At 40.6% G+C, this 13,205-nt stretch overlaps 1 protein-coding gene across 2 annotated transcripts in view; it reads right to left on the reverse strand.

Annotated features, from left to right (window-relative positions):
- The window catches only part of LRRC56 (leucine rich repeat containing 56), a 1,529,270-nt gene that overhangs the window by 1,154,643 nt on the left and 361,422 nt on the right, over window positions 1-13,205 (reverse strand). The gene's annotated exons all lie outside the window — the stretch shown is intronic.

A 13,205-nucleotide genomic window follows, 5' to 3' on the forward strand; every position in this document is an offset into this window, starting at 1 on the left:
CTTTTTATGAGATTGCCATTATTAAGTCATGAACTTTATTGTGTCTGGATAATAACCACACTAGTGAAGGAAACTATTACGAGTTACTAGAAATCAAAGAAATGTCTAGAAGTAAGAACACCTAGAAGATTAGGGGATAAACTGTAAGACTATGAAGATGAATTGGGGATACCAATAACTATGCTTAAGTATTTGCATATGTGGCTGGAGTGGTTTTAATATTGGTATAGGAATGCATAGCAAGACTGGGGAGTAAAACGAGGTTTTACCTTAATGATTTTAATTTAGTGATGTTCATCAAATAGTTTTTAAGGTATACTTGTGTTTTCCTTAGTACAACTGTGGACAATAAAGAGATTACATATCTTTACCTGTACAATTCGATACCTGGAGTAGTGCTTCCCACACCACCAGGAACTGGTTTTGGTTTATAAATAAATACTGGCAACAGAGTAGTAGATAACATGAAAATTGAATGTGTATTATTTAAACTGTGTTTATATAATGGACACTTCTTCTGTCTTTTTCCCCGGTTAGGGATCGCCACAGCGGATCACCTGTCCGCTCATGATTGGCAGTGGAGTTTTACGGTGTCTAGCTGCCAGCCCGGCGCCCAACCTTCCACAGAAGGCACACACACGCAGTCACACTTAGGGCCAATTTAGAGTGTCCAATCCACCTACAGCATGTCACACCTAGGGCCATTTTAGAGTGTCCAATCCACCTACAGCATGTCTTTGGGACACTGTCAGGCTTATTTAACTTGGCATATTTTGTATATTATTAGTTTTCTGGTTTCTTCGGTACCTGTTAAGTTACACTTTTCACTGGATACCGGAGATCCTATTAGGTCACGTAAAACTGAAAACTTTGGATATTCTGCATTGCAAGACATAGTGAATCAAGAAGTTTTTGTTATAAAAGTGCATATTCAAATCTGATGACTCATAAGTGCCATTTGTGAAACCAAAATGCAGAAATAATAGTGCAGCAAACTGCAGCATAATCCTTGTGTAGTAATGTAATTATGCATATGTAAGAAATGAAAAAAAAAAAGAGTGAATGGGGATAAATTGCATGGAAGCAGAAAGGAGACAGCAGTCAGTTAAGCATGCTATAATCATAGTTAGCTTGATGGAGTATGCCAATGGTAATGAATACTGCAACAGGGGAAATGTCTCTTCCTTTTAGTGGTGCAGAAGGCTCAGAGATGACCATAATATCTAAGGAGTGTAAGAGTAAAAAGCCATTGCACTGGGAGGTGTGCATGTGTTTGGGGGGGGGGGGGGCTGAATACACAAAAAGCACAGTTGTACAAGTAAAACTTACACTAGCAGTAGATGTTCCAGTGATCACTGCTGCAGTAGCCTTGGCTGTATGGGTTATAAACTGCCAAGGAAATAAAGGATATAACAGCCAGACAGCTTCCAAAGCTTCAGAGCACATACCCAAAACTATCAGGCAGCTCAAACTGAGCTGACTAAAAGACAAGTTTTGACATGAAGCCCTTCAAAGCTTTCCTGCCAGCAGACAGAGGAAGACTCAGCCCTGAAAGAATAAAAGGAACAAAAAAATGTCCACATCCCAGCATAAAAAAAAAAAAAAAAAAAAAAAAAAAAAAACAAGGGGATGGAGGGAGTGGCTACAGCAGCAGTGATCATTTGAACATCTACTGTTATGGTAAATTTTACTAACACAACTGTACTATGTTCATCATATTGATCATTGCTACAGTAGTCTTAGCTATATGGATAGATTACCTTAGCTAACTACATTTGGGAGGATGAAGGACAACAGTCCACGAGCTCCTGCAGAATGGCCCTAGCAAAGCTTGCTCTGAACCTACAGAAAGAATAAAGTTTATAGTGCTTTGAAAAATATGCACGGTGGACTGAGTAGCAACTTCTAGAATCCAACCCTTTCCAAAAAGCCACAGATGAAGAAAAGGCCTTGGTACAGTGGGGCTTGAGTCTGCCAGGAGCAGTTTTGTTATGGTGAGCACAGCAAAAGGCAATAGCTTTAGAAAACTATTTGGAAACAAGTCTGTTTTGACACAGGTTGTCCCTTCTTATCTTCACAAGAAATGAACAATTGATCTGAAGATCTGAAATATTTAATGCATAGGGTCATAGGAGATTAACAGGCTCATGGCTTAAGTCTTACAAACTTAGGGCCCTTACAAGCCTAGGCAATACAGTACCAGAGTTGTCTATGGACATCCAAGGTTTGGAGTATCCTCTCTCTCTCTCATTTTTAAATTCAGGAAAGAAAATGGGGAGATGGATAGTTTGGCCTAAAATAAACTGAGATACTACTTAGGCATACAAGAAGGATTAGTTCTCAAAGAAACTCTGTCCCTATGGAAAATGAGATAGGCCTGACTCACCATAAGAGCTTGCAACTCAGATGCTGTTCCTGCAGAGGTCAGAACAATCAGTAAAACTGTTTTCAATATTAAGAACCTCAGGTCAGCCAGATTAACTGGTTCAAATGGAGCAAGTGCTAGCTTCTCAAACACAAAATTAAGATCTCAAGGATGGGCCACTGGTTTTCTTGGAGGTTTATTATGCAAAACCCCTTTCAAGGACTAAGTTGACTTGAGACTGAATTGAAAAGGAGGATACATTGGCAGACCTGCTCAAATGGCCAAAAAATGAACCTGATAGAGGAATAAGAAAGGTCAGAGGACAGAACCATAGAAGTAGCCCTAAAAGGGTACTGGTAATGTTGTTGGCAGCAACTAGAAAACCTTTTCCATTTGCTAAAATATGATTTTCTAATAGCAGGCTTTCTTGCCTTCATTAGTACCTGCAGGACTTCCTCAGTAAACAGGTGCCTAAAATGAATTAAGAGCCTATCATCTGTGCAAGGAATATTATGGTAATTGCTCCTGGCCTTTTCCAAAAGAAGCAAGAACCATGGCTGGTTGCGCCAGAAGGGCATCACCACAATGATCTTGGGAGATTCCTTCTGAATCTTCCCTGGACATTAGTGAAAAGAGTGAAAAAGCATACAGGAACATTTCTGTCCAAGGAAAAGAAAATCTATCCGTCTTCCAGGCCTTCCTGAATGGAGTCCTGGAACAGAATCTTGCCAGTTTGATAGTTGAGAGGAGTCAGAGAGATCTACATGAGGAACTCCCCACAGATGGTTTAAATCTTGCAAGATCCCCCCAGCAAACTAGTTTCCATTCATGAGGCTCTGGCTGCTCCTGCTCAGCTTGTCTGCCACATAGGTTTGCTTGGACAGAATGCTGAATACCTGTAGAGTGAGATTGTTCTGTAAAACTATATCCCAGCCTAACACAGTTAGTCTGCAAAGAGGGCACAACTTGGTTGCCTCTTGCTTGTTGATGAACCACACAACTGTGGTATTGTCTGTAACCACCTGAAGAGGTCCTGGGGACCAAATATGCTTCAGAGAGTTGAGTGCCTTGCTCAGGGCAAGCATCTCCTTGACATTTATGTGCTTGCATTTGTCAGTGGTATTCCATGTCCTCCACACTTCTATTCCACCTGAAACTGCTCCCCAAGCAAAGAACGAAGCATCTGTGGTGACTGACTGCTTTGGAGCAGAGAGGGAGAAGCTGACACCAGGATCTAAGGTTATCTGTTCTCCCCACCTAAAAGATTTATCTTCTGACAATGCACAGCACTGAAATTTGAAAAGATAAAGGGTATTGATGTTGGACCCAAAGCGATTGTGTCTTTCTCATGTGGAGTCTTGCCAAGGATATCATGAGAATCATAGATAACTTGAAACCCAAAATCCTGAGGTATTCTCTTACAGTGGCCAAAGTTCGACTGGAAAACCTTTAAAATAAAGATAAAGCTCTATTTTATTTCCAGTAGACGGAACGCTCTTTGAACTTTAACATCTAGCTGACATCCCAGGAGCACAATGCTGTGTGAAGCAGTCAAGAATAACTTCTTAATGTTCTCTTGGAATCCTAGCTTGTTTAAGAGATCTCCCACCCAAGAGTTTCATGACACTTTGAAAAAGACACTGCAAAGCAAGTCATTTAAATATGGAAAAATGTGGATACCCTACAGACTGCAATGAGCTATAACTGGAGCTAGACACTTTATGAACACTTGGTGCAGTGCAAAGTCCAAAGGCTAAGGCATACAACTAATAATGTGATCCAGACACACAAAACCTTAAGAAATGTCTGAGGTCTGGCTGAATAGGGGTGTGATAATAAGCATCTTTTATGTCTAGTGTTACCAGGAAGATGAGGTAACAGGTTGTGAAGTGACATTTTGAATTTTGGCACTATCACAAACAGGTTTAAGGAAAGAAAGATTCAGAACTGGTCTCCAAGAACTTTCTTTCATTGACACTAGGTATATCCTTGAATAAAAGCCCGTCCCCCACCTGGTGAGAGGACTAATTCTATCACTCTTTGGGACAGCATATAGTAGAAAAAAGAACAACTGAACACACAAATTAGACCAAAAACACTTTAATGAAATGCACCAAAATCACTTTAATGAAATGCTAGTTGGTCTAGACTAGCAGTTTTTGTGTTCCAGTGGTTCTTTGTCCTTCTATTTGCTGTCTAGATTTCCACTGGATTAGCTTTTGTACTGGTGGTTTGTTCTTGTTCTTTGGGACAGCATGTGATGTGGAAACAAGACAGTCTGATCGGGAGGATGAGGAATGAGCAACCTCCAGGAAAGGAGGAATTTCTTCCCACTACCATCCGTAACCTTTTTGAATGATTTTTCGAACCCATTTGTCTGAAAAAAAAAAAGTTATGTACTCACCATAATATTCCATCTGTATTGTTGATTTTCATTTTTTCCTCAACATATGGGTTCAGATCCAATCCCTCAGATCTGACTCGGCCACTGCAAAAGCTAGTGTCAACCCTACCCACAATGCATCTCTCCTAATCCCCTCAGATCTTGTTTGCTGCAAGTATATATATATATATATATATATATATATATATATATATATATATATATATACATACATACATATATAATGTATATATACATTGTGTGTGTGTGTGTGTGTGTGTGTGTGTGTGTATATATACATATATATATATATATATATATATATATATATATATATGCACACACACACACACACACACACACACACACACACACACACACATACAGGTTCACTATTATAATCTCGAGTTGAGATGCACGCAGATGAAAACTTCGAAATACAGATGTTCGAAGTTTCAGCTGGTTGAACATCTCAATGTTCGAAAGTTTTATTAGCGAATACACAGTGCATTTGCTAATATAATTTCAAACAACTGTACAGAGATCGTGGTACAGTGTGCTTAGGGAAATTCATCCCTTTCTTCACTGTAGTGGAATCTCAGAGTTGGAATATATAGTTGGCAGGGGGTGTGGGGGTGCAGCCCCCTACAAAAATGTGATGTTAACTATAGGAGTTTACTTTCCATGACCTCCTATATGGATATCATGTGATGTGTTCAGAAACAATGTCAAATCTGCTGAATTCATTCAGCTGATTCGGCATTGTGAATTGCTCTGCATTTTGACTTTCGAGGTTTGCTTTCGATACGTTGAACAGAAATTATTTTGCTTCTAAATATGTTAGACAATTTCCTTAGAAAGGGGAAGACCATTTCTGGTGTCCAGTGCTAGTCAACTGACAAATTTTGGTTCAACTTGCTCCACTACAAAAAACGGACAGGGGGATGGGGCAGGTTGTTGATGAAAAAATGAAAATCAACAACAGAGGCGGAATGTTAGGGTGCATATCTTTTTTATCTGATGTCAATTTTCATTTTATCCTCAACATACAGGACAGAGTCCCCATCTACCTTATTCCTGGCTGGCCTTATGGAAGGATGTTCTTCAAAACAATTGAATCAAAGGAAGCTCTATCCCTGGAGACCAAATCCAATTTGTAATGAGTAATAAAGGTATTGGGGGGTAGCTGAGGTGGCTGCTGCACAAATGTCATCCATGGACACCCTGGCTTGAAAGACTGAAAAAGTAGACATAGCTCTAGTGGAATGAGCTTGAACAGTTTGACAGTTCTAAGCCTCGACTATTGTAAATAAAGGATATACAATCTGTAATCCATTTGTCTTAGGTGACTTTGGACAACGGAAGACCTAATTTAGTCTCTGAGAAGGAAATAAACAGTTGACTATTTTCTTATGTTTTTTGTTCTGTGTAGAAAAAAATGCAATTACCTGTGAACATCTAACAAGTGCAATAAATATCTGTCTCTATTGGTAAAGGTTGGGGAAGAAAAATGGTAAATTAATTGTCTGGGTTGATGGTGTTCTCCGAAACTATCTTCAGTAGAAAGGATGGATTGGTCCAGAAGGTAACTCTGTCTTTATGAAAGACTAATATGGAGGCTGGGATGATAAAGCCTGGATCTCTGATATTCTTCTCACTGACGTGATGACTACCAAGAAAATTGTTTTCCAAGAGAGAAACTTGAGCTGACAAGTAGCTGCTGGTTTGAAAGGAGGCTGTATAATTTTCAGTAAAACCAAATTTAGGTCCCATGGGGAAGAGGGGGATCATTATAAGGGAGCTTCAGTAAGAGAGTTCCTCTTAAGAAAACCTTGCAGAGCTTATGTTACGCAAATGAGAAACTGTCAAACCCAATGTGAAAATTAGAAATTGCAGCTAACTCCACTTTGATTGCTGAGTGAGCAGCTTCCCCACTGAATAACTGTGCTAAAAATTCTAAAACAGTGTGGACGGGTGCGAAAAAAGGATATATATTGTTTTGTTGTGCTGAATGTACAAATCTGCCCCATTTACTGTTATACAACTTCCTTGTAGTTGGCTTGTGGGATGATAGCAGAATATGATGCACTGGAGAAGAGAACATGGGCTGTCTGGCTATCAATGGAACTGGAGATACCAAGCTGTCAGCTTGAGAGCATGAATGTTCAGATGAGGCATTCCTCTAGGATGGGACAGGTGGTCTGGAGTTGGATCCAAAATCCATGGCTTCTTCCGTAGGTAAGGCCAAAAAATGGGAAACCAGATTTGTTGAGGTCAGTATGGAGCAATGAGGATTACTCATTTCTTCAACCTGTTTGCTTTCTGAAGAAATTTGGGGATCAATGGAGTTGGGGGAAAGGATTACAACAGACTGGGAGGCCAATGGTGAGTGAGCGTCCCTCGGGGGCTCCCCCTTTGGGGGAATCAGGGCAAGGCAGCTGCTGCATTTGTTGTTCAGAGGGTATGCAGATAGGTCGTCGCAAGCCCACTTGTGGAATATCATTTCCACTACCTTCTGATTGAGGAACCACTCATGAGACATGATAAAGGATCTTCTCAACTTGTCTGCTATCACTTTTAAACTTTACCAGAATGTGCACTGCCACCAGAAAGTGGTTGAAAGAGAGTGCCCACTTCCACAGTCATAGCACTTCTCGACATAAAGGGTAAGATCTGGTCCCTCCTTGTTAGTTGATGTACCATAGTTGATGTACCATACTACTGACATGTTGTCCGAATGAATCGCAATCGTTCCTAGAGGAAGATATTTTGAAAGGCTTGCAATGCTAGTAACACCACTCTCATCTCTAGGACATTTATGTGCAAGTTGGTCTCCTATGCAGACCATGTTCCTTGGACTGTTTTTCCCAAATGCAGCACTGATAAAGGGCTCCGCAAAATCGCACAGGTGCATCGAGGTGACTCTCCTCACAGAGATGCTGGAATCTGCCATTCTATTCATCCCTTCAGCTACATGTGAGATCAGCCTCATGGAGGAGTTTGTAATAGCATGAAGGGTGGCCAGCTGAGAGGTAACTGAATCCTGTACCTTTTCAGACACATCTCCTGCAAGGGTATGCAACAGCTCCTTGATCAGATCCCTCTGTAATCTGGTAAAATGGGACAGGTAATTCGGGGACCTCAAGGTGAAAGTTGCTAAAGAGAAGGCATACTTCACTCATCTCTCCATCGTCCTGGAATCCCTATTAGCTGGAAGGATAGCAGAACTTTCTTTGGCAATTTGTTTTTTCGTGGCCTCTGTCACGACCATGTCATCTATCGGAACAGCCTTCGATCAGAATTTTTTATCCTCCAGTACAGAAATAATCTTGTTTGGTCTCCGAGGGATTGGTTCAATGGAGTCTGGAGCCTCCCATGCCTGCCAAGAAATCAGTTCAATTAGTTTGTCGGCGGGTGAGGACACCCAGGAGGTAGATGGATAGGATCCAAATGCTGCCAGGTACACCAACTCCTCAGATGAGGGATTGCTGGACTTCTAACCACCTTTCTGCTTCAAAATCTCAAGGATGTCCCTGAAGGAAAATTGTCAGGGGGTGACTGAAGGGATCCCTCACCTTCCTCGAGGTTGGAGTCTTCAGTTATGGACTCTTATGTGGAGTCCAGGTGCTTCCTCTTGCACCTCTTCTTCCGAGGAACCTCCTCCATGAGGTGTTCCAGGGAGGTATCAGAAAAGGAGGGGGATCCTGGTTGGTCGACTGGGGCTTATGGACCCATTGTCCCTGTGGGAGGTCTGATCAAGACAGTTGGGGCAAACTCTGCAAGGTAGAGGACGGTGGATCCGATGGGGCAGATTCCGTCTGAACTGACGAAGCAGACATAGCTCTCTCCAGAGGTTCAAAACCTGACTGCCCCTGAGAGATGATGGAACCCCAAACCAAAAGATGGTGTCCTCAGGTCTTGGCCCTCTCAAACCCAGATGACAGCAGTCTTGAAGAGGAATACAAGGCAGAAACTCCAAGATGGGGGGGAAGGCTCTGATAACTTCAGCACCGAACCCCCATCTTGGATCCAACTGGGCTGCCATGTCCTCAAGAGGTCCCCAGATCTGACCAAGCGATGAACTCCAAGCAGGAGTTGGAGCAGAGGAAGAAAAGATCCTCAGCTCTGATGTTGACAGAACCAGGTGAATTGGATCCGATGACTGAACATTCCAGGGGGGTCAGAGAAGGAATAAGAAGCAGAGATGAAGAACTTTGGAACTCCTAAGCCTTGAGGTTAGGAGCTGTAGGAGGCCTTGCAATACTTTGCACCCAGAGGATCTTCTTCACCATCCTCTCCATATCTTCTTCTGTAAAGCTTCTAGGGAGCAATTAGAGGATGCCAGTGGTGACCTTGGTCGCTCCAAGAATGGAGATGGAATCCTAGATGGTACCGAATCTATGGAGGGAGAGTACAGAGTCCTGGGCAAAGTTGGCTTAAATGGACTTCCCATTGGATACAACAATGATGGATCCATCCAATCCCTAGATGCAGAGGGATTCGGTTCCAAAGTTGTCAGATCCAATGGAGGAGTCCTCAAAGTAGTGGAAGCCAAAGAAACTTCCTTTGGATCCAAGAGGTTAAAACACGAAAAACACTTCTGTAAAAGCACCCACTGGTAATCTGGAACAACCAGGATGCAAGGATCACGAACCAAGCGTAGAGTAAAAAGTTTTTTAATTGTAACAGCTTCACCAGTTCGGTTTAAAAAATGCAAACACTTCCAAAATGCAAAGTCAGTCTGCAAACACTTCCAAAATGTAAAGTCAGTCAAGCGCTTTCACCCGGGCCCTCCCAGGCTTTCTCAAGACATTTTTAAATTAGGTGGTGAGTCTATTTATAATGCCCTTGTCCAACCCAACTACTTTAATTAACAATCAATTAAATTATTATCTCACTTGTAATTTAAAGAGATAAAACATTTTGTATCCATTATGTGAGTACCATTTTAAGCTTTGCTAACATGATAACCTGCACAATTCTTTGTTCGCTTAGCTCCTGTCTACCCAACATTGTTCACATTTTATTAGCATTGTTGAAAAACATATACATATTCACAATGTTGACATCTGTTTAAAATTGTAACTAAAATCTTCTTGTAAATCTTACTAAACCACTTGTAACTAAAACCAATTATTACTAAAAACCAAGTAACTTCTATAATGTTACATACCCTTCTGAAACATATCTAACATACCATTTTTTAAGAACATGTGATATTATTTAACATAGCTTTGGTCAGCAAAAGACTAACCTCTAACTATTATTCTTGCGGTCTCATTTAACCACCATTCACATTCTAAATCTTTGGAAAAGTTTTTTAACATCTCTCAGCTTGCATATTGTATTGCTGCTTGTGGTAATCCTAATGCCAACCTACATCATTTAGTTCCAAGCTGCCTATTCTTGGTGCCTAACCAACTAATTTGTTTGCTGGAGGGTGGTCATTCTCTTACCCCACTTTATAGCTTTGCCCTTCTATCCAAGAGGTTAACAATTTTTGGAGTCGGCTCCAACATTTTGGAGCCAATGAATGTCTTTTCCTTCCTTTGTCCAAGCCTCTGGAAAACAGGGAGGAAGCAAGGCTGGGGTGTTCAGATTTTGAAGAGTCCTGTTTTTCTTTTGTTTGTTTTGTTTTTTGTCTGTGCCAGAAATGGCCTCCCCAAACTAGGATGGCAACATGCCTTTCAAAATCAATTTATTCTTCCATACAACTTAAATGCTTTACAAATGTCACAGTCCTTCTATAGATGGGGTGGACCAAGGCAGCAGACACACATACTGTGCAAGTCACTAAGCGGAATTTTGTGACCACACTTAAAACATTTCTGAAAGCCAGCAGGCCTGTCAGCTTTTTCTGCTATAATGCTAGATAGAACACACTGTCAATAACAATAACAATGACACAGCAGAAAGAACAACTAGAAAGAATGCAGACACTATTTTTTTTTAAATATAACAATAGTGACAAAGAGATAGTAGGAAAGGGGGTAGGGAAACAGCTAAGTAAGTTTTACTTTATAAAATCTAAGTAAAATTCTGTGGAAGGGATCAGAGAAGAGAAAAAAGTTTAAAGGAGAAAAGTGTGACTAAAAAGGAAGAAAGATAATATAAATTGTATAGAGTAACCCCTTACAGCTCAAGAGCTGTCAAGAATGACCACGTCTTTGCAAAGCAGCAAACAAGATCTGAGGAGATTAGGAGAGGTGCATCATGGGTAAGGTCGGGAGCTTGAGAGCTTTTTGATTAACACAAGCTTTTGCAGTGGCAGAGTCGGATCTGAGGGATCAGATCCAAACCCATAAGTCAAGAATAAAATGAAAATTCACAACATCAGTTCTATCTGTTTGCCAAAAAGAAAAATGGAGATCAGACATTCTGAAAGAAAAGAGGGGCTAGGGTGAAATTGGTTCACAAGGTCTCTTGAAAATCACTCAGACTTGTTGGATTGTTCTTGGTTTTCGGAGGTTTGAGACTTCTTTTTGGAACTCACTTGCCATTTCTTTTTAAATATCTGTTTACCTGCATTTTGTTTTTTTTTTTGCCAAAACTGGATGAAGAGACAGAAAATCCCTTGGATAAGTTGGAAAGATGAGATTCCCTGAATCAGCTTGAACCTTTCATCACACTTTTTGATCACTTCTGCAGCAGAAGGGCCAAACACTAAATCTCCAACTGAGGGAGAAGTTAAACTCTAATATTTATCCATCTGGGAGAGTCTGAGAATGCAACCATGCAAACTTCCTCAAAACACTACCAGTGGCCATAGCCCTGGAAGAAGTATAAAAAGAGTAATACAAACACTGTAAACAATGAGTAGTGACCTAAGCAACAGAAAAAAAAGTTATTTAATGCAGATTTTTTCTCACAAGAAGAAACTGCAGATAAAACATTCCTCATACTTTCACAATTTGTCATAACAAACTTTAACATATGAGCCTAACAATTAAAAATTCTGAAAAATCAAAGATGCAGATGTATACACTTTTTCCATCTATAAAAATTTAGAAGACTATGGAACGTTATACATCCTATCTGCCCTTTTTGGGGGGAGCTGGCTATCAGAAAAATCCCAGGCAGTAACACGCACATCCTCTAAAGCAGAAAGAAAAGGAAAAAGGGGTGTAGGTTCTGGAAAATCCTTCTGTAACAATTTATTTTATTTATTTTACATTTGTTTACCAGGATAGTCCCGACTGGATACATGTCCATTTTCAGTGGAGGCCTGGGGAGAAAAGCTCCACATAGTCAAACGTACATAGATTACGCAGAAGTTAGGAAACAATTATAAAAAAGTGATTATATACAATGGCTTACACAGAAGTTAGGAAACATTTATAAAAACAAAGTGATTATATACAATGGTTTGGTAGTGTCCCCAAGTAGGGACTCACAATTCTCATGGACAGACAATTAAAAAGTAAGAGACATCAGACTGTTAGCAGAGCTTGGTGACTTACTTGCATGTTATGATAATTTCAGATTATGCTTTCAGTTTATAACTTAATCAGGGTTGGTACATGGGCATAACCAATTCACTTTGAGATACTGTTCGAGGTTTTTTTGAAGAGACGTTTGGAGGATTGTAGGGTTATATAGCTTGGCAACGAATTCCAGGTTTTGCCGATGAAGTTGGCAAACAGGGATTCACCAGCAGTGTTGTTAGCTTTGTGGGTTTGGACCAGTAGTTTATCGGCTGACTGTAGAAATCTCAGGTTGCTATATGGCTTAATAATATTTTTAAGTGAGGGGGTATCCTCAGGGTAGTACAGAATTTTGTGAGCTATTAAGAGTTGACTGAATTGAATTAAGCTGGGCAGTTCTAGCCACTCTTGTTGTTTAAGGTTCTGGCAGTGGTGGGTTCTATAGGTGGGGCCAGTGGCGAATCTAGCAATATGATTGTAACTATGGGACAGCTTACCTAGTTCGCATTTGTTGAGGTTAGAGAGTACAGGCGAGGCATATAAAAGAGTAGAGAGTAGATGTGATGGGGCGATTGCAGTCCTGGCCAGTGAGGTTAAAAATGTCTTGTTTCTATACAGTGATCCAAGCTTCTTATTGATGGTCTGTATGGTTTTGTTGACCTGTATGTCAAATTTGAGATTGACTATGATAACCCCTAGCACTTTGGTGTGATGATCTGGAGAAATAGTGGTACCATTGTTAGATGTGACAGAGAATGAAAGTGGTTGATCTACTAGTGGGGAAGAAGAGTAGAAGTTTAGTTTTATTGGGGTTCAGTAGCAGGCGTGGGTTGCTGAGCCAATTCTTGATAGTCTTGAATGTATTTTGGGTTAAGGTTTGCAGTCCGGATGGGGAGGTAGCTGAGCAGATCAGAGTGGAATCATCTGCATATTGAATGCATGTAGCTTTAGGGATAGCAATGTGAAGGTTGTTGATAAAAATAGAGTAGTGGACCTAGTATGGACCCTTTAGGGACACAAAGTGTGAGATGTA

Source organism: Protopterus annectens, chromosome 17.part0 (assembly GCF_019279795.1).
Source record: "Protopterus annectens isolate FY-2018-M chromosome 17.part0, PAN1.0, whole genome shotgun sequence".
NCBI classification, from domain to species: Eukaryota; Metazoa; Chordata; order Ceratodontiformes; family Protopteridae; genus Protopterus; species Protopterus annectens.